The sequence below is a fragment of the Hordeum vulgare genome, chromosome 6H (assembly GCF_904849725.1).
Source record: "Hordeum vulgare subsp. vulgare chromosome 6H, MorexV3_pseudomolecules_assembly, whole genome shotgun sequence".
Classification (NCBI taxonomy): domain Eukaryota; kingdom Viridiplantae; phylum Streptophyta; class Magnoliopsida; order Poales; family Poaceae; genus Hordeum; species Hordeum vulgare.
The window spans coordinates 80,023,630-80,049,688 of NC_058523.1; the positions used below are offsets into that span (position 1 = coordinate 80,023,630).

The following is a 26,059-nucleotide window of genomic DNA, read 5'->3' on the forward strand; positions in this document are numbered from 1 at the left end:
GATGTCCCCTCGAGCACGCAGTCTATACAAAGAACTCCAAAGGCTCAAACCTGCTAGTTGGAGTTTATGTCGACGATCTGATTATCACCGGAGATAGCGTACAAGAAATTGAACGTTTCAAGGCGCAAATGAAGAACAAGTTTAGCATGAGTGATCTGGGATTACTCAGCTATTACTTGGGCATCGAAGTGAAGCAAAGCTCCGGAGAGATTTCCCTATGTCAATCGGCTTATGCGATCAAGTTATTGGAAAAGTGTGGCATGTCAGATTGCTACACGACACAAGTTCCAATGGACCAACGTCACAAGTTGAGCAAGCGTAGCTCAAATCCGCCGGTGGACACCACAATGTATCGAAGCGTTGTGGGTAGCCTAAGATACTTGGTGCATACCCGACCTGACTTGGCTTATTTAGTCGGGATCGTGAGTCGTTTCATGGAGAATCCGACAACCGAACACATGAGCGCGGTCAATCAAATTCTACGCTATGTGAAAGGCACAATTAATCTTGGCTGCACGTACAGAAAGGGAAAGGAAGGATTGATCCTTCGTGGATATTCAGATAGTGACATGGCAGGTGATGTTGATGACCGAAAGAGCACAACGGGCATGGTTTTCTACCTTGGCCCGAATCCGATTAGCTGGAATTCTCAGAAGCAAAAGGTGGTGGCACTGTCTTCATGCGAGGCAGAATACATAGCGGCAAACACGGCGGCTTGTCAAGCAGTGTGGCTGAGAAGACTCCTAGCTATTCTTGCAAAGCGGGAGGTGCAGAAGGTGTCACTGAAGATCGATAACCAAGCTGCAATCTCGTTGTGCAAAAATCCGGTTCATCACGGAAGGAGCAAGCACATAGATACCCGGTTCCACCATATCCGGGAGTGCATTGAAGAAGGGTTGATCGAGGTTCAACATGTGAACACGAAAGACCAACTTGCCGATATTTTCACCAAGTCCCTCGGTCGACAGAAGTTCATCGAGATGAGGAGGAAAGTCGGAGTGCAAGAAGTGAAGTCAAGCAACAAGATTAAGGAGGTGAATGTAGATGTTAATCATGTTGCTCATGTAGGATTAGGAAAGAAAGCCAAACCGAGTCCTAGTAGTATTAGGATTCCTAGTCCTAGTGTATTTCCATAGTCCCTTGTGGACGTGTATAAAAGACACCCTAGGGGTGTTGATTGTAACACCAGAAAAACGAAAAGCAATACAAAGCAAAGGCTCGACACGGGCCTTTAGCCATCAAATCCATCGATCAGTTTTATTCGTGTCGCTAGTTACGCAAGTTCCGTCAAGTAGCCGGCCGAAGCAAGAATCGCGTAGGCACGCCTGTACAGCTGCATACGCACGTTCAAAAGCCAACATATATATATATATATATACGAGACAGTAAGACTGGATTGTTGTTGTGTATGCCATTGTTCACCAAGCATGTCCCCCCTGGACTCTGCAGAGGTACTCTTGGACATGACATTTCGAATTAACGGTGCTGACTGGATTTGCCTTTCAGATTCAGTATGTTGATAATCTGGAGATTGGCTTCCTCGTTGCCTTCGTCCACTATGCAGCTCTAGCACATTAGTTAGTGCATAAAAATATGATTATAAAATTTTATAGGAAGCATTGTACTACAATCTCTTGCAGTTAGCCACTAACAAGGAGTTTTCTGCACCTAGTGCCAATGTTAGAAAACAACCATACTTAGTATCATTCTAACCATTTTGTACAAAGTATCAACAATTATCGAACTTACTATCATAATAACATCCCTTCCATTTTTCTTGTTCACCTCTAAACAACTTGTATGGTTTTTTTACCAGTTCTTGTTTCTGTCATTGTTCGAATCTGAACATTTTTTTAGTACATATTTTCTCTATTTTGGAGCGAATTATTCGTGTGTGTTGTAGTGCAAATTTCCATCTACAAGAAGTCGACAGAATACAACTAAAAAACATGCCACAAGAATCTTCTGGCTGGACACTAATAATGACAATCATTAATGCAAAACATGGGCAGCTTTGCTTGATTAGAATATTGCCTCTTGAAGTACAACTTCTTGTTGATTGCTTTTTTGAACCTGTCAGTCCCTGTACAAAGTAAGAAACAAACTCTAAGATTATCAGAAGTAGTAGTTCTAGTGAAACTAAGAGAGTTAAAAGTACATTGTGCTAATAAAACAAGATTATCTATCATGTTTTTAGTTCATTGTATTTTTGCTGACCTTTCCATGTGCAGATCAGCGTCTATATTGACCAGACAGGAGACTACTTCCATGACGGTTGGCCTTGTGAACTGATTTTGGTCGACACATTTGCAAGCGGCTTCAAGAACCTTCAGCATTTGCTCTTCGTTTCCTTTTCCTCGAAGTGCTGGATCCAAGACCTCAACTTGCTTTCCCTCGGTCCTCATCTGCATCACCCATGGGACAAGTTCTTTTGATGTTGATAGGACTGGAACAGGTCGCATTCCAGTGAGCAGCTCAAGCAGGACCACTCCGAAACTGTACATGTCACCTCTCAATGTTGAAACCCATGCTTGCCCATACTCGGGGGGAATGTAACCCATAGTACCGACAAGTTCAGTTGTTACATGAGTTTGGTTGGGAAGAATCAATCTGGCTAGCCCAAAATCTGCAACATAAGCTTTAAATTCCTTGTCCAGCAGGATGTTACTGGATTTGATGTCTCAGTGGACAATCTGAGGGTTGCAGACATCATGGATATGAGAAAGTCCCAGGCTAGCTCCTTTTGCGATCTTGAGCCGAGTCGGCCAGTCAAGAGATGAGCTAGCATCATCATCCTTGTTATGAAGCCAATCATCCAGGCTTCCATTCTCCATGTAGGAATATACAAGAAACCTTGAGTTTCCCTGGATGCAGTAACCCCACAGCGGTACAAGATTTTCATGTTGTGCCATGGAGAGAGCATCAACCTCTGCAGTGAACTCCCTTTCCATCAGACACATTTCATCATTGAGCTTTTTAATTGCCAGCTTGGAGCCATCAGGCAGCTCTGCCTTGTAGACTAATCCATACCCTCCACATCCAATGATGTTTTCCTTGTCAAAGTTGTTTGTAGCTTTCAAAATGTCATTGAATTTGAGCTTGTTTTCTTCACCCTTGCCTTTTGCCATCCGCGTCACCACTAATGTTTGCTCTGAACTAGAGTATAATGAAGTTGCTTCAACTTCTCCAGTACACTCCCTTCTATTATTTGCCCTAAAACCCTTCTGCCTTAGTGAGACAAGGAGACACGCCAGAAACAGAAAAATTGCGATCCCTCCGAAGAACACACCAAATGCAATTGCAAAAACAGCTTTCCTATCTCGTTTTTTTATGTTGGACAGAGATATTGAATCTGAACCACATTTGTGGGTGAGCATAGAGCCACACAGCTTTGGATTCCCATCGAAACTAGAATTCTGGAATGTATTAAACTGGCCTCCAGATGGAATAGGCCCTTCAAGGCCATTGCTTGAGATGTTGAATGCTGAAAGGAAGTGCAGGGTGTTCAATGCAGCTGGAATAGCACCTGTGAGATTGTTGCTGGACAAATCTAGCACCCGCAAGCTTGTGAGGTCGCAAATTGATTGGGGGATCTGTCCAGATAACTTGTTGAAGCTGAAATCCAGTACAACAAGCATATTCAACTGACCAATCTGTGAGGAAATCACACCTGTAAAGTTGTTGTTGCTTAGATTCAACATTGTTGGGATAGATGTAACCACGCGGTATTGAAGGGGTGGGCCATGATAAAGGGGCAGCTCAAAGACCCTTGGGTCCAAATGAGTTGTGTTCTCATTTGATTTTAGCATTGGCATCTCCGTTAATGCTAACGGGATTTCTCCTGTAAGAGTGTTGCTTGATACATCTATATTGAAAAGATGGCTTAAGGAGTTGATCCAGTCCGGTATTGGTCCAGTGAGTTGATTGTTTCTCAAAATTAACATCTTCAGTTGTGTCACTCTTGATATCCATAGAGGTATTTTCCCAGATAATTGGCAACCATCCATGTCCAAAACCTGAAGATTCTCAAAGCCATTAATTATGTCATCCTCTGGCATGAGCTCTCCCCTGAAATTGAACGAAATAAGCAAGGTGGTAAGGTTCTTGCTGCGCTTAAGGATCTGAAGCGCATTTGTGATGTTTGTAAAATTGTTTCTACCAAGTGACAAGAAGGACAGGTACTTCAGATTGCCTATTCTCGATGAGAGCTGCCCATATAACTTGTTGTCAGCTAGCCGCAGCGCAGTCAGGTTACTGCATGAATACATGCTTTCTGGAACTGTACCGGTGAAATTGTTGGACAAAAGATCTAAAGTTCTTAGATTGGGCAGGTTGGAGAAATTCACAATGCTAAGTCCCCCACTGAGTTTGTTGCTCTTGAGGTCAATTGTTATGAGATTTGTGCAGTTGCTCAGAGCATATGGCAGCTCCCCCGACATGTTGTTGTTCAAATGGAACTCCTCCAGTCTCTTGAGTTGACCTATATAATCTGGAATCTTTCCACTGAATTGGTTCCCTCCAAGATCAAGGGTTACGAGTTTTTTGAGGTTGTCTATGCGCGTATTATGAAGAACTCCATATAAACCGTTGTTTGCGAAAGACAGGTATTCCAAGGAGGTTGCATTGAAGAGTTCATCTGGGAGCCTTCCGCTGAGGTTGTTGTACCCGGCCCTGAGCTCTCTCAGCTTGGAGCAATCACCAAGTCCTGGGGGGACGCTGCCACTGAATTTATTGAAACACAGATCCAGCACAGTGAGGGATGGCGAGGTGCTACAGAATTGAGTTGGTATCTGCCCAGTAAAGCTGTTATTGCTGGCATTGATTGCAATCAGATTCTCCATTGTTTTCCATGTGGTGGATGGAAACTGTTCTGCAAATAAGTTGCTTGAGATGTTTAGTACCTGCAGAGGCCTACCAGGGGTTGAAGATGGCAGCTCGTGGAGTGTTCCGTTGAGCTGGTTAAAGCTAACATCAAGCGTAGTAATGCTGCTGGATGCTAGCAATCCCAGCGGCAGACCACCGGACAAGGAGTTGTCAGAGAGATCAAGGTACTGCAGCCCTGTGAGGATCCCAAGGGATTGTGAGATGTGCCCCTCGAGGCCCTTGGAAGGCAGCAAGACATTGATGACCGTCCCATCTTGCCTGCAGGTGATCCCTTCCCACTTGCAGCAATCCGTGCCATTCCGCCATGAGGCAGTGAGGCCGCCATCTTGTGAGAGCTCGGCGAGGAACTGGAGAAGGGGGCCATTCTCCTGCTCCGTGCAGCAACTGATAGGAGGGGCCAAGCAGACCAGCAGCACAAGAGCAAGGCCAAGGGAAGGTATGCGCAATATCTTGCTGCATGTTTTGTTGGAGAAATAGAGTGTGCGCATGGTTTTTCTGGTGAAACTAGCATGTAAGCAAGAGCTTAAGTTGTGCCCTGACTGGATTTTTCAATGGTGGTCTATCTAACCATGGAAGAGCATGATGGGGAAGGAAAGAAGCAGATTTTTCTCCCATTTTGTATCATCCACTTGTAGTCATAGTCAGAAGTATGATGGGGAAGGAAATCAAGGTCATGAAAATTGGATTTTACACAAGTGCCACCAGCACACCAGCAGCTTCCTAGTTCACACTGACGTTTCGTTATTAAACTATTGAATGCCCTGCTGTAATCTACTGACAAGTCAACTGCTCAATCTTCCTGAACACCTCCCGTACAACAACAACAACAAAAAACAGCATTGTAGATTGTGTAGTCGTCCTTGACTCAGTCCTTACATGATTTGTACAGCATGCCTTAATCTACTCACTTCTCTTACCGGTTTCGGTAAACAACTCTTAACCACTTCCCGCTAGCAGTTTTGTGAAGAGGGAAAGGCCTGCTGTTTCGAAAGGAAAAGGAAAAGAACGGTTGGGTAACATTTGCAGAATATTCTGAAAGGCGCTTGCTTGCGATGGAGAGCAGCAATCTTTGTTGCTTAATGGATCTGCTGGTGACCTCTTCTTTCTTCCTTCCTCTTGACCTGAGGGGTTACTTCACTAGTGGAAAACGGGCCTCTGGGCCGGGACTAAAGGCCCGGCCACGTCGCCCCAAATCGCAATGCCGCCCACGAGGCTTTGGTCCCGGCCCGTAAGGAGCCTTTAGTCCCGGTTTCTGTCTCAATCCGGGACTAAAGGGCTACGCGGTGTGCAGCCTGCATGTGCGCCACCTTTAGTCCCGGTTTTTGTCTCAAACCGGGACTAAAGTCCTCTGCCTATATATAGCACAACCCCCTTCTCCCCTCTTCCTTGCATTTTTCTTGGATGGAAGAGTGTGGGTGTGTGCTAGCTCTCCATTTTTTTTATGCACTAGAGGTGTTTGTTGAAATGTGTGTTAGAGCGATGCCGTTTCAGTTCACCGAACACAAATACGATATGAGATGCCCGAGCCACGCTTAAACCTCTTCCTCTTTATTTCTACTTATTCTAAAAGGTTAGCAGCTATATTTCCTCGTTTAGACCGTGCGGTACTAATTTTTAGGATCGTGATTGTATTTGATATACTGTCGTATAACGCAGATGAGCCATCCATGGATGTACGGTGATCGACGCACAGCCGCTTACAGAGAAGGCGTGCATTCTTTTCGAGATGCAGCCGATGCGAACAAGCATGGTGGTGGCTATATGTTTTGTCCATGTGTTGAATGTCGGAATGAGAAGGATTACAGAGTCATTCAGAGCCACCTGCTTCGGTCCGGTTTTATGTCGGGCTATAATGTTTGGACCAAGCACGAAGAAAGAGGGGTTATGATGGAAGACGACGATGAAGAAGAAGAGAACGATGATGACAAGTACCGATCTATGTTCCCTGAGTATGCTGATACCGCAATGGAAGACAATGAAGAAGAAGATCAGGATGAAGAACGGGAACCAGATGAGCCCGCTGATGATCTTGGCCGGGTCATTTCTGATGCACGACGAGGTTGCGACACAGAAAAGGAGAGGTTGCAGTTCGAGCTGATGTTACAGGACCACAACAAATTGTTGTACCCAACTTGTCAAGATGGCCAGAAGAAGCTGGGTAGCACACTGGAATTGCTGAAGTGGAAGGCACAGACCTGTGTGACTGACTCGTCATTCAAAAAGTTGCTGGTACTGATGAAGAAGATGCTTCCAAGAAAGAACGAATTGCCCGCCAGCACGTACGAAGCAAAGAAGCTTGTCTGCCCTCTAGGATTAGACGTGCAGAAGATACATGCATGCCCTAATGACTGCATCCTCTACCGCGGTGAGAAGTACGAGAATATGGATAAATGCCCGGTATGCACTGCATTGCGGTATAAGATCAGAAAAGATGACCCTGGTGATATTGAGGGCGAGCCACCCAGGAAGAGGGTTTCTGCCATGGTGATGTGGTATGCTCCTATAATACCACGGTTGAAACGTCTGTTCAGAAATAAAGATCATGCGAAGTTGTTGCGATGGCACATGGAAGATCGTATGAAAGACGATAAGTTGAGGCACACCGCTGATGGTCGGCAGTGGAGAAAAATCGAGAGAGAGTTCCCGAGATTTGCAGCTGACGCAAGGAACTTATGGTTAGGTCTGAGTACAGATGGCATGAATCCTTTTGGGGAGCAGAGTTGCAGTCACAGCACCTGGCCCGTTACTCTATGTATCTACAACCTTCCTCCTTGGTTGTGCATGAAGCGGAAGTTCATTATGATGCCAGTGCTTATCCAAGGTCCAAAGCAACCCGGCAACGATATTGATGTGTACCTAAGGCCATTAGTTGATGAACTTTTACAGCTGTGGGCCGAACCAGGTGTACGTGTGTGGGACAAGCACAAACAAGAGGAATTTGACCTTCGAGCGTTGCTTTTCGTAACCATCAATGATTGGCCTGCTCTTAGTAACATTTCAGGACAGTCAAACAAGGGATACAATGCATGCACGCACTGTTTGGATCAGACAGAAAGTATATATCTGGACAAATGTAGGAAGAATGTGTACCCGTACAATCGTCGTTTTCTTCCACCCAAGCATCCCTTAAAGAAAAAAGGCAAGCATTTCAATGGCAAGGCAGAACCCCGGGGGAAGCCTGTCATCCGTACTGGTGCTGAAGTATTTGATATGGTCAAAGATTTAAAAGTAATCTTTGGAAAGGGTCCTGGCAGCCAACCTGTTCCTAACGGCCATGATAAGCGCGTACCCATGTGAAAGAAGAAATCTATATTTTGGGAGCTACCCTACTGGGAAGTCATGAGGTCCGCTCGGCAATCGACGTGATGCACCTGACGAAGAATCTCTGCGTGAATATTCTAGGCTTCCTGGGCTTGTATGGGAAGTCAAAAGATACACTGGAAGCACGGGAGGACCAGGAATGTCATAAAGGAAGAGATGGCATGCATCCACGGCAGTTTCAAGGGCGTGCCAGCTACGCTCTTACTAAGGAAGAGAAGGAAATCTTCTTTGAAGTCCTTTTCAGTATCAAGGTCCCGACTGGCTTCTCGTCGAATATAAAGGGAATCGTAAATATGAAAGACAAAAAATTCCAAAACCTAAAGTCTCATGAATGCCACGTGCTTATGACGCAATTGCTTCCGGTTGCATTGAGGGGAATTCTACCGGAAAATGTTCGCCTGGAAATTGCGAAGGTATGTGCATTCCTCAATGTAATTTCTCAGAAGGTAATCGATCGAGAAAGTCTATCAGGGTTACAGATTGATGTGGTCCAATGTGTGGTCAGCTTTGAGTTGTTGTTCCCGCCATCCTTCTTCAATATAATGACACACCTCCTAGTTCACCTAGTCGAAAAGATTGGAATTCTCGGTCCTGTGTTTCTACACAATATGTTCCCCTTCGAGAGGTTCATGGAAGTCTTAAAGAAATATGTTCGTAACCGTGCTAGGCCAGAAGGAAGCATCTCCAAGGGCTATGGAACAGAGGAGGTCATTGAGTTTTGTGTGGACTTTCTTCCTAACCTTAAGCCGATTGGTGTTCCTGAATCTCGGTATGAGCGTAGGAAGACAGGAAAAGGCACACTAGGAAGGAAAGCAAAAGTATGTATGGACGGGCATTCTTTCTCTCAAGCAAACTACACAGTTCTACACAATTCCATCGTGGTGGCTCCGTATATCGTGAGACACAAGAATATTCTACGCTCCGAAAACCCGGGGAAGGCTGACTCTTGGATTAAAGGGGAACACGAGAAGACTTTCGGCAGTTGGTTGCATACACATCTCATGAATGACGACACCGTTGGAGATCAGTTGTACTGTTTGGCCAGGCCACCATCTTCGACTATATGTACTTTCCAAGGGTATGAGATAAATGGGAATACATTTTACACGGTTTCCCAAGATAAAAAGAGCACCAACCAAAATAGTGGTGTCCGCTTTGATGCAACAGACGAGAATGGGCACTGTTTGGAAACATATTACGGGTACATAGAGGAGATAGGAACTTGACTATGGACCTACTTTTAAGATCCCTTTGTTTCGGTGCAAATGGGTGAAGCTGACAGGAGGCGGGGTAGTTGTAGACCAAAAGTACGGCATGACAATAGTGGATCTCAACAATCTTGCATACATGGACGAACCATTTGTCCTAGCCAATGATGTCGCTCAGGTTTTCTATGTGAAGGACATGTCTACAAAAACGAGAAAAAAAATCAGCAAAAGAAGATATCGTCCGATGAGCCAAAACGCCACATAGTTCTTTCAGGGAAAAGAAACATCGTGGGAGTAGATGACAAGACAGACATGTCAGTAGATTATAATAAGTTTCATGAAATTCCGCCCTTCAAAGTGAAAACTGACCCAAGCATCCTACTGAATGATGAAGATTCTCCATGGCTACGACCCAGAAGAAAACAGAAATAATAGATAGGAATATTGGTGCAATAATGTAATAATGTCGTAGCCCTCTCAACTTTTTAACACATGCTATGTGGGTGAAATGATGATAGCATGCGAACTTTCAACATTTTCATGAGTTCATTTGTAGTGCTTTTCAATTTCAGGGTCAACAAGCTCAAAAAAAATAAGTAAATGCACGAAGAATACCAAATGAAGTCAAAAATTGTTGAAATTTTGTGATGTGCCTTTGAATGGTGCATTTTGAACACACAAAAAGTATGGAGTTCAAATAAGTTCAAAAAAATGAAATCCCTTTGTAAGAGATGAGTTCTCGTTCGAAACCCTGATACTTCGAGAGAGATTGTCCGTTTTGTACACGAAGTGCATCCAGTTTTTGTCGTAGCCCTCTCAACTTTTTTACACATGTTATGTGGGTGAAATGATGATAGCATGCCAACTTTCAACATTTTCAGAGTTCATTTGTAGTGCTTTTCAATTTCAGGGTCAACTAGCTCAAAAATAATAAGTAAATGCACGAAGAATACCAAATGAAGTCAGAAATTGTTGAAATTTTGTGATGTGCCTTTGAATGGTGCATTTTGAACACACAAAAAGTATGGAGTTCAAATAAGTTCAAAAAAATGAAATCCCTTTGTAAGAGATGAGTTCTCGTTTGAAACCCTGATACTTCGAGAGAGATTGTCCGTTTTGTACACGAAGTGCATCCAGTTTTTGTCGTAGCCCTCTCAACTTTTTTAAACATGTTATGTGGGTGAAATGATGATAGCATGCCAACTTTCAACATTTTCAGAGTTCATTTGTAGTGCTTTTCAATTTCAGGGCCAACTAGCTCAAAAATAATAAGTAAATGCATGAAGAATACCAAATGAAGTCAGAAATTGTTGAAATTTTGTGATGTGCCTTTGAATGGTGCATTTTGAACACACAAAAAGTATGGAGTTCAAATAAGTTCAAAAAATGAAATCCCTTTGTAAGAGATGAGTTCTTGTTCGAAACCCTCATACTTCGAGAGAGATTGTCCGTTTTGTACACGAAGTGCATCCAGTTTTTGTCGTAGCCCTCTCAACGTTTTTACACATGCTATGTGGGTGAAATTATCATAGCATGACAACTTTCAACATTTTCAGAATTCATATGTAGTGCTTTTCAATTACAGGGTCAACTAGCTCAAAAAAAAGTAAATGCACGAAGAATACCAAATGAAGTCAGAAATTGTTGAAATTTTGTGATGTGGCTTTCAATGGTGCATTTTGAACACACAAAAAGTATGGATTTCAAATAAGTTCAAAAAAATGAAATCCCTTTGTAAGAGATGAGTTCTCGTTCGAAACCCTGATACTTCGAGAGAGATTGTCCGTTTTGTACATGAAGTGCATCTAGTTTTTGTTGTGCCCCTCTCAACTTTTTAACACATGCTATGTGGGTGAAATTATGATAACGTGCCAACTTTCAACATTTTCAGAGTTAATTTGTTGTGCTTTTCAATTTCAGGGCCAACTAGCTCAAAACAAATAAGTAAATGCACGAAATATACCAAATGAAGTCAGAAATTGTTGAAATTTTGTGATGTGCCTTTGAATGGTGCATTTTGAACACACAAAAAGTATGGAGTTCAAATAAGTTCAAAAAAATGAAATCCCTTTGTAAGAGACGAGTTCTCGTTCGAAACCCTGATACTTCGAGAGAGATTGTCCGTTTTGTACATGAAGTGCATCCAGTTTTTGTCGTAGCCCTCTCAACTTTTTAACACATGCTATGTGGGTGAAATGATGATAACATGCCAACTTTCAACATTTTCAGAGTTCATTTGTAGTGCTTTTCAATTTCAGGGTCAACTAGCTCAAAAATAATAAGTAAATGCACGAAGAATACCAAATGAAGTCAGAAATTGTTGAAATTTTGTGATGTGCCTTTGAATGGTGCATTTTGAACACACAAAAAGTATGGAGTTCAAATAAGTTCAAAAAATGAAATCCCTTTGTAAGAGATGAGTTCTTGTTCGAAACCCTCATACTTCGAGAGAGATTGTCCGTTTTGTACACGAAGTGCATCCAGTTTTTGTCGTAGCCCTCTCAACTTTTTTACACATGTTATGTGGGTGAAATGATGATAGCATGCCAATTTTCAACATTTTCAGAGTTCATTTGTAGTGCTTTTCAATTTCAGGGTCAACTAGCTCAAAAATAATAAGTAAATGCACGAAGAATACCAAATGAAGTCAGAAATTGTTGAAATTTTGTGATGTGCCTTTGAATGGTGCATTTTGAACACACAAAAAGTATGGAGTTCAAATAAGTTCAAAAAAATGAAATCCCTTTGTAAGAGATGAGTTCTCGTTCGAAACCTTGATACTTCGAGAGAGATTGTCCGTTTTGTACACGAAGTGCCTCCAGTTTTTGTCGTAGCCCTCTCAACTTTTTAACACATGCTATGTGGTTGAAATGATCATAGCATGCCAACTTTCAATATTTTCAGAGTTCATTTGTAGTGCTTTTCAATTTCAGGGTCAACTAGCTCAAAAATAATAAGTAAATGCACGAAGAATAACAAATGAAGTCAGAAATTGTTGAAATTTTGTGGTGTGGCTTTCAATGGTGCATTTTGAACACACAAAAAGTATGGATTTCAAATAAGTTCAAAAAATGAAATCCCTTTGTAAGAGATGAGTTCTCGTTCGAAACCCTGATACTTCGAGAGAGATTGTCCGTTTTGTACACAAAGTGCATCCATTTTTGTCGTAGCCCTCTCAACTTTTTAACACATGCTATGTGGGTGAAATTATCATAGCATGACAACTTTCAACATTTTCAGAATTCATTTGTAGTGCTTTTCAATTACAGGGTCAACTAGCTCAAAAAAAAGTAAATGCACGAAGAATACCAAATGAAGTCAGAAATTGTTGAAATTTTGTGATGTGGCTTTCAATGGTGCATTTTGAACACACAAAAAGTATGGATTTCAAATAAGTTCAAAAAAATGAAATCCCTTTGTAAGAGATGAGTTCTCGTTCGAAACCCTGATACTTCGAGAGAGATTGTCCGTTTTGTACATGAAGTGCATCTAGTTTTTGTTGTGCCCCTCTCAACTTTTTGACACATGCTATGTGGGTGAAATTATGATAACGTGCCAACTTTCAACATTTTCAGAGTTAATTTGTTGTGCTTTTCAATTTCAGGGCCAACTAGCTCAAAACAAATAAGTAAATGCACGAAATATACCAAATGAAGTCAGAAATTGTTGAAATTTTGTGATGTGCCTTTGAATGGTGCATTTTGAACACACAAAAAGTATGGAGTTCAAATAAGTTCAAAAAAATGAAATCCCTTTGTAAGAGACGAGTTCTCGTTCGAAACCCTGATACTTCGAGAGAGATTGTCCGTTTTGTACATGAAGTGCATCCAGTTTTTGTTGTAGCCCTCTCAACTTTTTAACACATGCTATGTGGGTGAAATGATGATAACATGCCAACTTTCAACATTTTCAGAGTTCATTTGTAGTGCTTTTCAATTTCAGGGTCAACTAGCTCAAAAAAAAAAGTAAATGCACGAAGAATACCAAATGAAGTTAGAAATTGTTGAAATTTTGTGATGTGCCTTTGAATGGTGCATTTTGAACACACAAAAAGTGTGGAGTTCATTATCATAGTTTTGTCAAATTCTCAAATATGCAAAAAGAATTTTAATAAACATAGTTTTTAATTGAAAATAACAAAAAAGTTAATAGTTTGGATAGTCAAAATAATTTATTTTGAAAATAGAAAATAGTTTTGAATTATTTATTCAATTTCAAACACTTTTCATTATCATAGTTTTGTCAAATTCTCAAATATGCAAAAAGAATTTTAATAAACATAGTTTTTAATTGAAAATAACAAAAAAGTTAATAGTTTGGATAGTCAAAATAATTTATTTTGAAAATAGAAAATAGTTTTGACTTATTTATTCAATTTCAAACACTTTTCATTATCATAGTTTTGTCAAATTGTCAAATATGCAAAAAAAAATTTGATAAACATAGTTTTTAATTGAAAATAACAAAATAGTTAATAGTTTGGATAGTCAAAATAATTAATTTTGAAAATAGAAAATAGTTTTGAATTATTTATTCATTTTCAAACACTTTTCATTATCATAGTTTTGTCAATTTCTCAAATATGCAAAAATAATTTTAATAAACATAGTTTTTAATTAAAAATAACAAAATATTTAATAGTTTGGATAGTCAAAATAATTAATTTTGAAAATATAAAATAGTTTTGAATTATTTATTCAATTTCAAACACTTTTCATTATCATACTTTTGTCAAATTCTCAAATATGCAAAAAGAATTTTAATAAACATAGTTTCTAATTGAAAACAACAAAATAGTTAATAGTTTGGATAGTCAAAATAATTAATTTTGAAAATAGAAAATAGTTTTGAATTATTTATTCAATTTCAAACACTTTTCATTATCATAGTTTTGTCAAATTCTCAAATATGCAAAAAGAATTTTAATAAACATAGTTTTTTATTGAAACTAACAAAATAGTTAATAGTTTGGATAGTCAAAATAATTAATTTTGAAAATAGAAAATAGTTTTGAATTATTTATTCAATTTCAAACACTTTTCATTATCATAGTTTTGTCAAATTCTCAAATATGCAAAAAGAATTTTAATAAACATAGTTTTTATTGAAAATAACAAAATAGTTAATAGTTTAGATAGTCCAAATAATTAATTTTGAAAATATAAAATAGTTTTGAATTATTTATTCAATTTCAAACACTTTTCATTATCATAGTTTTGTCAAATTCTCAAATATGCAAAAAGAATTTTAATAAACATAGTTTCTAATTGAAAACAACAAAATAGTTAATAGTTTGGATAGTCAAAATAATTAATTTTGAAAATAGAAAATAGTTTTGAATTATTTATTCAATTTCAAACACTTTTCATTATCATAGTTTTGTCAAATTCTCAAATATGCAAAAAGAATTTTAATAAACATAGTTTTTTATTGAAACTAACAAAATAGTTAATAGTTTGGATAGTCAAAATAATTAATTTTGAAAATAGAAAATAGTTTTGAATTATTTATTCAATTTCAAACACTTTTCATTATCATAGTTTTGTCAAATTCTCAAATATGCAAAAAGAATTTTAATAAACATAGTTTTTATTGAAAATAACAAAATAGTTAATAGTTTAGATAGTCAAAATAATTAATTTTGAAAATAGAAAATAGTTTTGAATTATTTATTCAATTTCAAACACTTTTCATTATCATAGTTTTGTCAAATTCTCAAATATGCAAAAAGAATTTTAATAAACATAGTTTTTAATTGAAAATAACAAAATAGTTAATTTTGAAAATAGAAAAAAATTGAAACTATATGAGAATTTATAGAGAAAATTAAACCTAAATGCAAAGTGACCTCACTTTGAATTCAGGTTTAATTTTCTCCATAATTTCAAATATAGTTTCAATTTTTAAATTTACAATCAGTTTAGGCCCGTAAGATTCCTTTAGAGAGGAGCTCGATGGAGATGCTGCGACGGGGCTTATAAACTAGTGTTAGTCCCCCTCGTTGGGCGAGGTGGGACTAAACTTATCGTGCAGCCAGCGAAGGGGCTTTAGTCCCGGGTGGAACCACGACCCGGGACTAAAGCCCCTCGCCTGCTGCCTGCCGAAAAGGGGTCTTTAGCCCCGGGTGGAGCCCCGACCCGGGACTAAAGCCCCTCGTTTCCCGCCTCCTAGCCTGCCGAAAAGGGGTCTTTAGCCCCGGGTTGTGGCTCCACCCGGGACTAAAGTGTGTCTTTAGTCCCGGTTCGAGCCCCGAACCGGGACTAAAGATCCTACTATATATACGGCGCAGACGAAAATCCATTTCGTTCTCTTCTTCCTCTCGCTCTCCTCTCCTTCCCGGCGCGGCAACAGATCCTCGACGTCGCCAGGCTGCCCGCCGTCGCCGTGGCCCTACCGTCCTCGTCGCCGTCCTCGTCGTCGGCCTCCTCGTCGTCCTCCTCGTCACCCTGCCGTCCTCCTCGCCGGCGCCGTCGCCCTGCCCACTCCGGTAAGCCCCCCGCCCCCTCCTCCTCCCCAACACGTACAAAGGACGAGCCGTCGGCGCCCGCCGGCGGGGACGCCACCGCCGCCGTCGTGCCGGCCGGTGAGGAGGAGAAGAAAAGAAGAAAAAGGAGAAGAAAAGAAGAAAAAGGAGAAGAAAAGAAGAAAAAGGAGAAGAAAAGATTTTTTTGTCATTTAATTCCTATTGTTATTAGGTTTGTGCTAGATTATTAGGGTTAGTAATATTTAGAATTAGGTTAGGGTTACAAGAAGAAGAAAGATGAACAAAAATAAGAAAATAAGATTAGGAAAAAGGAAAATAAGAAGAGGAGGAGAAGAAAAGAAGAAAAAGGAGAATAAGAAGAGGAGGAGAGGAGAAGAAGAGGAAAAATAGAAGAAGAGGAGAAGTAGAAGAAGAGAAGTTGAAGAAGAAGCGGAGAATAAAATAAGAAAGAAGAAGAAGAAGAAGAAGAAGAAGAAGAAGAAGAAGACATTTCTACGTATATAGATGCTTAATTAGTGTTTCTTAGATTATTACTTAATTTTGCTATTGTATATGCTTAAGTGTTAATAGTTTATTTTACTATATATACAATTTGTTTATTTTTAGCAAGAAAATTAATAGAACTAGTTTATTTTTTTAGTTCATTTTACGATGCCTATCCCGCATCCTCGTCGTCGACTCGGCGGAGGACACCTGCTTGATCAGAGGGGCCATGTCCGGGACTGGGCTCCGCCCGGCTGGTATTGGGAGGTGCTACCTTTCGGGGGGCGTAGGTTGGTGAGGAGCCAGCCCGTTGTTGACCCGATCCTTGTTTGGTGGCGGTCGCGTGGGCCAGTGACGGTGCCGAGGCTTCCTGACACCGCAGAGGTGGTACGTCACCGTGTCACCGAGGAGGATGAGCACGTCCGTCGCTACATGGTTGTGTTGGAGGGCAGGTTCGAGCATACCTGGCAGGTTCTTCAGGGATCTCACTGGAGCTATGATCCTGTGATGGTTCCTTCTCTTTGGGTGTCCACCGCCCACGATGATACCCGTCGGGCGCTATGGTTCTAGCTGTATCAGTGATGCTATATGTATGATAGTATTCGAGGAGTATTAGTGATAATATTCGACGATGTACGGACAAAAGAGATGATGTAGTTTTGCTTATAATTGAATGCATGCTAATTTGAATACTACTTTATTTTTCGATTTGGTTTTGCTTATTGAATGCTCAAATTGGAAAAGTACTCCTACTTTGAATACTATGCAGAAATCTAGGAGTCCCGGGTGGAGCCATGACCCGGGACTAAAGTTGTTTTGGAACGGAGTTCCTGATAGAATAATTCTTTTTTGGTACAAAGTACAACAAAGTCCTTTGACACTAGACAATGTGACATATAGAAGGGTAGATGAGATCAGGAAAAATAGGATCATTTTCTACACATCTAGAATGTCGCCATTTTGTTAAATCTTTAAAGGTTAAGAGAATCTGTTAGACATATTTTAGAGTTTAGGTTCTAGCCAAGACCCGGGACTAAAGGTCCTCCTATATAAAACGACACTTCGAAGTTTCCAACCCCTCTTATATAGTTTGTTAGTTTATTAGTTAATCAAATGTCCGTTTTTTGCAGAACTATGGATCCACATATCAGGAACCTCGAAGAGGAAGAACTTCTCGAAGATATAATCAAAGACGGCCCCGACGTTGAACCAGCTGAATCTCCGTCGTCATTTCTAAACCCCTCCGGATATGGAATGGAGGTCGACCGACACGAAGATGAAGCCGATGGGGCAGGAGATAGGTCCAATGACGGAGAAGGAGATGGCTCCACTGATGGAGAAGCCGGTGGAGAAGCCGGTGGAGAAATAATAAAGTCCGGCGAGGTATACATATGAAGTTCGACAATCACTTGTAATATGTGAAAAATATTGGAGATATCTCTATATTGTATACATATACATTCATTTGACTAATGTTTCTCCCTCTTAGGCCTCCACATCGAGCAAATCTACGAAACGAGGCCCGACTAGAAAGTTGGATGCACGGACGCATTACACCTTTGAGGTGATATTGCCTATGGGCGAACCCAAGCTTCCTAAGAATGCTGCTGACACATTCAAGAAGCAATGCGGATTTCTCATTAGGGATCACGTCCCGATCAGCGTTCGGGAGTGGAACAAGCGCAAAGGGGCAGCCGATAGTGACTATGTCGCCGAAAGGTACAAAGATAATCTTTGGAATGATCTCATGTCACATTTCAACCTGCCAGAATGTGAGAATGAAGACGCCGCAAAAAAACTGAGGGCCAAAGTCAAGCAGTGGACTCTAAAGAAGATGGCCGAACTGTTCCGTAGCTGGAAGAAGAAGCTATGGAAAAACTATCTGAAGACAAAGAAAGTGCCAGTATTCGAGTGGTATCTAGCCATGCAGGCGAATCACTGGAAGGCATTTCAAGAGTACAAGGAGTCAGAAGATGCCCAGGCATTATCAGAAAAGAACAAGAAAAATGCCGACAAGAAGAAATATCACCACAAGCTGGGGCCAGGGGGCTATGAGACTGCCATCCCAAAGTGGGATAAGAAAGAGAAAGATCTGCTAGCTAAAGGCATCATACCTGAACCACTCCGTGATGAGTGGGAATTGAGAGCAAGAAATTGGTTCCTTGCGCATGGTGGTTCGTACAACGAAGAAACAGGGGACCTCGTCTGCAATGACGGTCTTAGGATACCCAGGGAGAATTGGAAAAAGATAGTGAAATAAATTAAATAGGGAAAAAGACAGTTCACTGCAGATAGAGAGAAAGATTTGCTCACACTGGTCCTCGGCAATGACGAACATGGAGGACGAACGCGAGGCTTCGGTCCTTCTTACCCGTGGTGGCTTGGGTTTGCCAGAGACCAAGACACTTACAGAAGCCGAGCGAGAGTAAAGAAGCGACATCAGGATGAGGAGAATGACAAGTTCAACCAGTTGCTTGCCAGGATTAACGAGCAACAGAAGCAGATTGATGAGCTTAGAGGAGTAGCGCGCCAGGAAGATCCTGCACTCGATATTACCGGCGCCCCATCTAAGCGGAAAAGCAGCATGGCTGAATCTGAGGCCCCGCCCGACGATGCAAGAAGAATGATAGAGGGTGGTCCCGGCTACCCCGTGGATGGAATCAAGGAGTCAACATCATGTGAACTCCATCAGAAATTCAAGAACATATCCATGAAGGTGGCCGTCGGACAAGCTTTACCTTCTGGCCCTGATGCACGCTGGCATGGCCGTGAGATTCCAGCTGGCTTTGCTAAAGTCGGGGTGGATGAAATCATGGCGGGGTTTCATGATATGGAGCTCGACATAGCTGGACCCGAAGATGAGAGGACACTCGGAGAAGTACTGGGTGGAGTCATCCTATGGGACAAGAACTACATCAAGCTTCCAGGCTCGGCCCCAAGGACAACCCCGCCTCCGAGTCGTCGCAGGTCACCTACACCTCCATCACCTCCAAGCCCTCCACATGACGACGGCCAGCACAACACGAGTCCATCTCGATCACCGCCGCAGGACTTGGGTCGTCCGTCTCCGCCGCCGCCCGCTCCGGATACTAAGCGGAAGCGTGCCAGCAAGAACGCTCCGCCGATGATTTCTAAGCGACGGAGCTCCCCAAAGCGCAAACTGACCTCATGCTAATCTTCCTATCAGACCTTATGATCGTACCGCCGAGGAAAATGCCAGGATAGCAAAGGAACATCATGATGCGCAGATGAAAAAGAAGGAACCCGAGCCCCGCCCGGAATACACCGAGAAGCAAATAGCATTTGCAAAATACTTCACGAACCTTCCATCACAGTATGACTTACACCATAAGCCTGATGACTATACACGCACATTGCAGAAGGAAGTGAAAAAGAGCAGATCACGTGCAAGTGCAAGTGGGAGCAAATCAAGTTCAACTACAAGCAAAAAAAGATTAGACGTTCCTCAGCTTGGACAACAGGCCAAACAGTCGATCCCACCCCTTAGGGTGTTACCCGAGAATGTCCCCCCTCTAGTGCAGGGGCAAGATTTGAAATTAGCAAAGAAGTGGGTGGATGAACGGGGTGATGGGGTCATAGTCCTAGGGTAGGGTCATAGGCCTACCATACAGGTCCTACCCAAGGACTACCCCACACAAAGGACAGGACCCTAAGTCTGCCCCGACTGAATTAAGGAGTCCCCATCATCCAGTCCGTAACAGGTCCTGAATCACCCAGTCGGAGACTAGCATTCGGAGGATACCAGGCTAACCGACTGGATACACTCGGTACATCGTAACCTCTCTGGAGGGAAACTGCCGTACGTTTCCGGGTGCATTTATTAGCATTTAGGGCATACGTTACCTGTAACGTACGCATTCAACCCCCGTTACTCCACCCCTGTACCGGAACCGTTGCGGATCGCAGCGCACTCTATATAAGCCGCCCTCCCCCACTGGTAGAGGGGTTAACAAATCATTGTATTCCATATTACACTCGACAACAAGCTCCAAGAGCACTGAGACGTAGGGCTGTTACCTCCACCGCAGAGGGGCCTAAACTCATACAACCTCGTCGTAGCTAGGACTCTGCCCATCTCATTCGTACCCTACACATCTACTGTCAGGCTTATACCCACGACAGTTGGCGCCCACCGTGGGGCAGGCGTCTAAGCGACTTCCGGCAAGTTTGCGACTACTTCTTTCGTCATATCAACCGGTGGAGATTCGAGCATGGGTCACCAGATCTTCTCCGACGCTCTCTCCTTCACCGTGGACGATTCGGCGTGGCTTCAGGAGGCACATCTCGACGGCGAGGCGCTTCCCCGTCGCGGGGCCACGCACTTCCGTGCCGGCGCCCGCGGCGTTCTTCTTCTCCAACAATCGGCTCCGTTGTCGACCTGCACCTCCGTCATTCGCCGCAACAAGCGGTCCCGCCGTCCGCATCTCCAACGTTGGGTGCAGCATGCCCGAGCGCGTCAGATCGCGTCTTCTCAAGTGGCAGTTCTGGAGTCTGTTGTGGTTGCCCCGCATTCCCAGCGCTCGGGCTCAGTTCCGACTGAGTTTCCTTCCGAGTACACGGGTTGCGGGCCTGCAGCAGAAGTACACATGGCCAACTCCCATGAAGATCCCCGTCAAGCTGGTCGAAGCGAGCGCGAGGTCGACGAAGCATCCGGTGCGCGCCGTCCACCTCGCCGTTCTGCCAGTAGACACACTCGGCGGAGCAACGTGGAGTTGTTCCGCACGCCCCTCCTCAACTTGGCTGCGGCTGCCAAGATAGCCGATTCCCTCCAGCCGACTGATTCGGAGGCAAGAAGGGGGATTGAGCAGATCCGAGCTCTGTTGCACACGGCGCAGGAGCAGAATTCGGCAGTTTCTCAGTCGCACAACCGGATCTACAATAGTTCCGTCCACGCGAATACACATCGGTCGGTTCATAGCCCTGGTTCCCATCAGCGCCACAGGGGAGGCAGCCGTTCCATGATCCATGAAGATCGCCGCCGCTCACGCACCCCTCCGCGGGGTGGGCCCTATGGGTCCCGACATCATGATGATCGGCGTTCAGTCGGCGACACTTACGACCCAAGACCCGACGCAAGAGGGCGAATCGCCCAGCGAAGAGTCGACAGGGGTCGAGCCCACTGTGATGGTCATGATATGGACCGTCCAAGTGGAAGCAGGACCATTGTGTCCGGCCCCGAGGGTTTTAGTCGAGCCATCCGCTCGGCTGACATCCCGCCCAACTTCCGATTGGCAGCGGGAATCGGTAAATTCACGGGAGAATCCAAGCCTGAAACATGGTTAGACGACTACCGAGTGGCAGTCCAGAACGGAGGAGGGGACGACCACGTCGCCATGAAGCACCTCCCCCTGATGCTTGACGGCTCGGCGCGAGCGTGGCTGAACCAGTTGGCCCCCTCGAGCATTTGCAGTTGGGCAGATCTGGCCCGAGTGTTCATCAGGACCTTCGAAGGGACGTGCAAACGCCCTGCAGGCCTCGTAGAGCTCCAGCACTGTGTCCAGAAGCCGAATGAGCCACTGCGCGACTTCATCCAGCGTTGGACAACCCTCTACCACACGGTGGAGGACGTCACCGAGCATCAAGCAGTCTGCGCCTTCAAGGCAGGCGTGCGGTACAGAGAGTTGTACCTAAAGTTCGGTCGAACAGGCGACATCTCCATGAGCAAGATGATGGAGATAGCGGCTCGCTATGCAAATGGCGAGGAAGAGGACCGCATCCGGAGCGGCAAGCACAAGACAGTCGGCGATGTCGACGGAGGTAACACTCGGAAGCAGAAACAGAAGGTTCCGCCCACACCGCAAGCAGAAGCTGCAGCCGTGACGAGTGCCAAGTTCAAGGGCAAAGGGAAGGCGCAGTTTACCCCCAAGAAGAAGTCGTTCAACAATCCCATCCTGGACCAGCCTTGTCCGGTTCACACGAAGATGGACGAAGAAGGCAACCCCATATACGCGAAGCATACCACTCGACAGTGTCGTCTCCTGATCCAGGGGTTCAGCGAGGGACAACCGAGTGAGAAGGATCCTGAACAAGATGAGGAGGATAAGGAGGATCCGTTCCCCCAAGTCCATGCAACCCTCATGATTTTTGCTGACATCGAAAGCAAGAGTCGACTGAAGCTGGTGAACAGGGAGGTCAACATGGCCGTTCCGACCAACCCCAAGTTCCTTAAATGGTCTCAGACTGCGATCACCTTTGACCAGTCGGATCATCCAGCGCATATTCCCACCCAGGAAGACAGGCTCTGGTCGTCGACCCCGTGGTGGAAGGAGTCCGACTGCGCAAAGTCCTCATGGACGGCGGTAGCGGACTGAACATCATGTACGCCGACACTCTCAAGGGAATGGGCATTCCGATGTCCAGACTCAGCGAGAGCAGTATGCAGTTCCACGGAGTCGTCCCTGGACGGAAGGCCAAGTCACTCGGCCAGATCGCGTTGGACGTCGTTTTCGGCTCCGACAAGAACTTTCGCAAGGAGAAGCTCACATTTGAGGTGGTGGATTTCCAGAGCGCTTACCACGCAATTCTGGGCCGTCCGGCATATGTGAGCTTCATGGCACGTCCATGCTATATATACTTGAAGTTGAAGATGCCAGGCCCGAAAGGCGTGATCACCATCATAGGCAACCGTCAGCGAGCCGAAGAGTGTCTGCAGCAGGGATCAAGAATCGCCGACCAGCAGATGGTTGTACTCGAGCTCGACGAGTACAAGAAGACAGTCGACCCTGCCGACCTGATGCGCTCAAAGAAACCAGCTTCTGAGTCCGCGTTTCAGTCGGCGGGGGAGACGAAGAAGGTCAGCATCCACCCGACGGACGACTCTGCCGCCCCGACGAACATCTCCACCACCCTCGATCCTAAATAGGAAGCCGAGCTCACCCAATTCCTCCGTGAGAACTGGGACATCTTCGCATGGAAATCCTCTGACATGCCAGGTGTGCCCAGGGAGTTGGCTGAGCACCGACTGCATGTGGATCCCGTCACTCGGCCCGTCCGAGAGCGCCTGCGCCGGTCCGCCGCGCACAAGAGGAAGGCAATTGGAGAAGAGGTGGCCAAGTTGTTGGCCGCCAACTTCATTCGCGAGGTTCACCACTCCGAGTGGCTCGCCAATGTTGTCATGGTGCCCAAGAAGGACAAGTCGCTCCGAATGTGCATCGACTTCAAGCATCTCAATAAGGTCTGCCCGAAAGACCATTTTCCGCTCCCCCGCATAGATCAAATTGTCGATTCGACTGCAGGATGCGAGCGTTTGTCGTTTCTTGATGCCTACTCGGGCTATCATCAGATCCGTCTGTATGGTCCCGATGAGTTAAAAACAACCTTCATCACCCCATTCGGATGCTTCTGCTACATCACTATGCCTTTCGGTCTGAAGAATGCAGGAGCTACCTTTATGCGCATGATCCAAAAATGTCTCCTCGACCAGATCGGTCGCAATGTGGAGGCATATATGGATGATATCGTAGTCAAGTCACACAAGGGTTCCGACCTGCTGACTGACTTGGCAGAAACATTCGCCAACCTTCGTAGGTACGATATCAAGCTCAACCCAGCCAAATGTTCATTCGGTGTTCCCAGCGGAAAGTTACTCGGTTTCTTCGTTTCCGAACGAGGGATCGACGTCAACCCCGAAAAGATCGGGACCATCGTCCGAATGGAGAGGCCGGTCAGAATACACGATGTTCAACGGCTCACAGGTTGCCTAGCGGCTTTGAGCAGGTTCATCAGACGACTCGGCGAAAAAGCACTTCCTCTGTACCGACTCATGAAGAAATCAGACACCTTCGAGTGGACAGACGAAGCCCAAGTCGCATTCGACGACCTCAAAGTCCTACTTTCCACCCAGCCTGTTCTTACTGCTCCGCTCAGTAAAGAGCCCCTTCTTCTATATATTGCGGCTACAAATCAAGTCGTCAGTACTGTTCTTACAGTCGAGCGAGAAGAAGAAGGCAAAGCATACAAAGTTCAGCGGCCAGTGTACTACGTTTCCGAAGTCCTGACTCCTTCCAAGCAGAGGTATCCCCATTATCAAAAACTTATCTATGGGATCTATATGACTACGAAGAAGGTGGCTCATTATTTCCAAGACCACTCGGTATCTGTCATTTCTGATGCTCCGTTGTCGGAAATTCTCCACAATCGAGACGCATCAGGCCGAGTGGCGAAGTGGGCAATGGAGATGTTGTACTGTGACATCAAGTTTGAGGCCAAGAAAGCTATTAAGTCTCAAGCCCTGGCTGACTTTATAGCAGAATGGGTAGAACAACAGCAACCAACCCACATCTACTCGGCTCATTGGACAATTATCTTCGATGGGTCTAAGATGTTGAATGGCTCCGGCGCTGGTGTTGTGATCATATCACCGAAGGGCGACAAGCTCAAGTACGTGCTGCAGATACACTTTGATTCCTCCAACAACGAGGCAGAGTATGAAGCTCTCCTCTACGGATTGCGCATGGCCATTTCACTCGGCGTTCGTCGCCTGATGGTCTACGGCGATTCAGATTTGGTGGTCAATCAAGTGATGAAAGAGTGGGACGTAAGGAACCCCACCATGACCACATACTGCAATGCAGTGAGGAAGCTGGAGAAGAAGTTTGAAGGTCTGGAGCTTCACCATGTTCCGAGACTGAAGAACCAAGCAGCTGATGAGATGGCAAAACTCGGATCCACTCATAGACCAGTCCCGAGTGATGTCTGCCTCGAGCACCTCCACCTTCCCTCAGTCAAGGAAGATCCCTTCATAGAGGAACCGGTACAACCCAAGAGCTCAACAGATCCGACTGAAGTCGATGTACCTGCTGTGGTTGATCTGGTCATGGAGATTCTGGCTGTTATTCCCGATTGGACTGTGCCGATCATTGCATATATCCTGAGGCAAGAACTTCCAGAAGACGAAGTCCAAGCCAGGCAAATAGTCTGCAGGTTGAAGGCATTCACTGTCATTGATGGTCAATTGTACAAGGAGAGCGTTTCAGGCGTTCTTCAACGTTGCATTTCCCCAGAGGAAGGGCAGTTGATCCTAGAGGATATTCACTCGGGAACCTGCGGTCATCACGCTTCTTCGAGAGCAATCGTCGCCAAGGCGTTCAGAGCTGGTTTCTTTTGGCTGCAGGCGAACGAGATGGCTAAAGCTATGGTCGACCGATGTGAAGGGTGTCAGTTCTACTCCAACAAGTCCCACAAGCCAACATCTGCATTAAAGACGATCCCTCTTGTGTGGCCGTTTGCAGTTTGGGGATTAGATACAGTCGGACCATTCAAGACAATCCAAGGAGGCTACACACATCTGTTGGTGGCAGTCGACAAGTTCACAAAATGGATAGAAGTCAAGCCCATCAAGAAACTCGATGCCTCAACGGCCGCCAAGTTTGTCAGGGACATCATTTCCAGATTCGGGGTACCTCACAGCATAATCACGGACAACGGGACAAACTTCGACTCGGACAGATTCAAAGGCTTCTGTGCGAGTCAGGGTATCCGAGTGGATTTTGCTTCCGTAGCACATCCTCAATCCAACAGACAAGCTGAGCGGGCGAATGGGCTTATTCTTCAAGGTTTGAAACCCCGACTCCTGCGAGAGGTGGGACACACTGCTGGTGCATGGGTCACCAAGTTACCTTCAGTGCTTTGGGGCCTCCGCACCACTCCGAACAGATCA

At 44.5% G+C, this 26,059-nt stretch overlaps 1 pseudogene; it reads right to left on the minus strand.

Moving 5' to 3' along the window:
- Positions 1-1,649: 1,649 nt before the first annotated feature.
- Positions 1,650-5,892, minus strand: LOC123403573 (annotated as a pseudogene).
- Between the last annotated feature and the right edge of the window lie 20,167 nt (positions 5,893-26,059).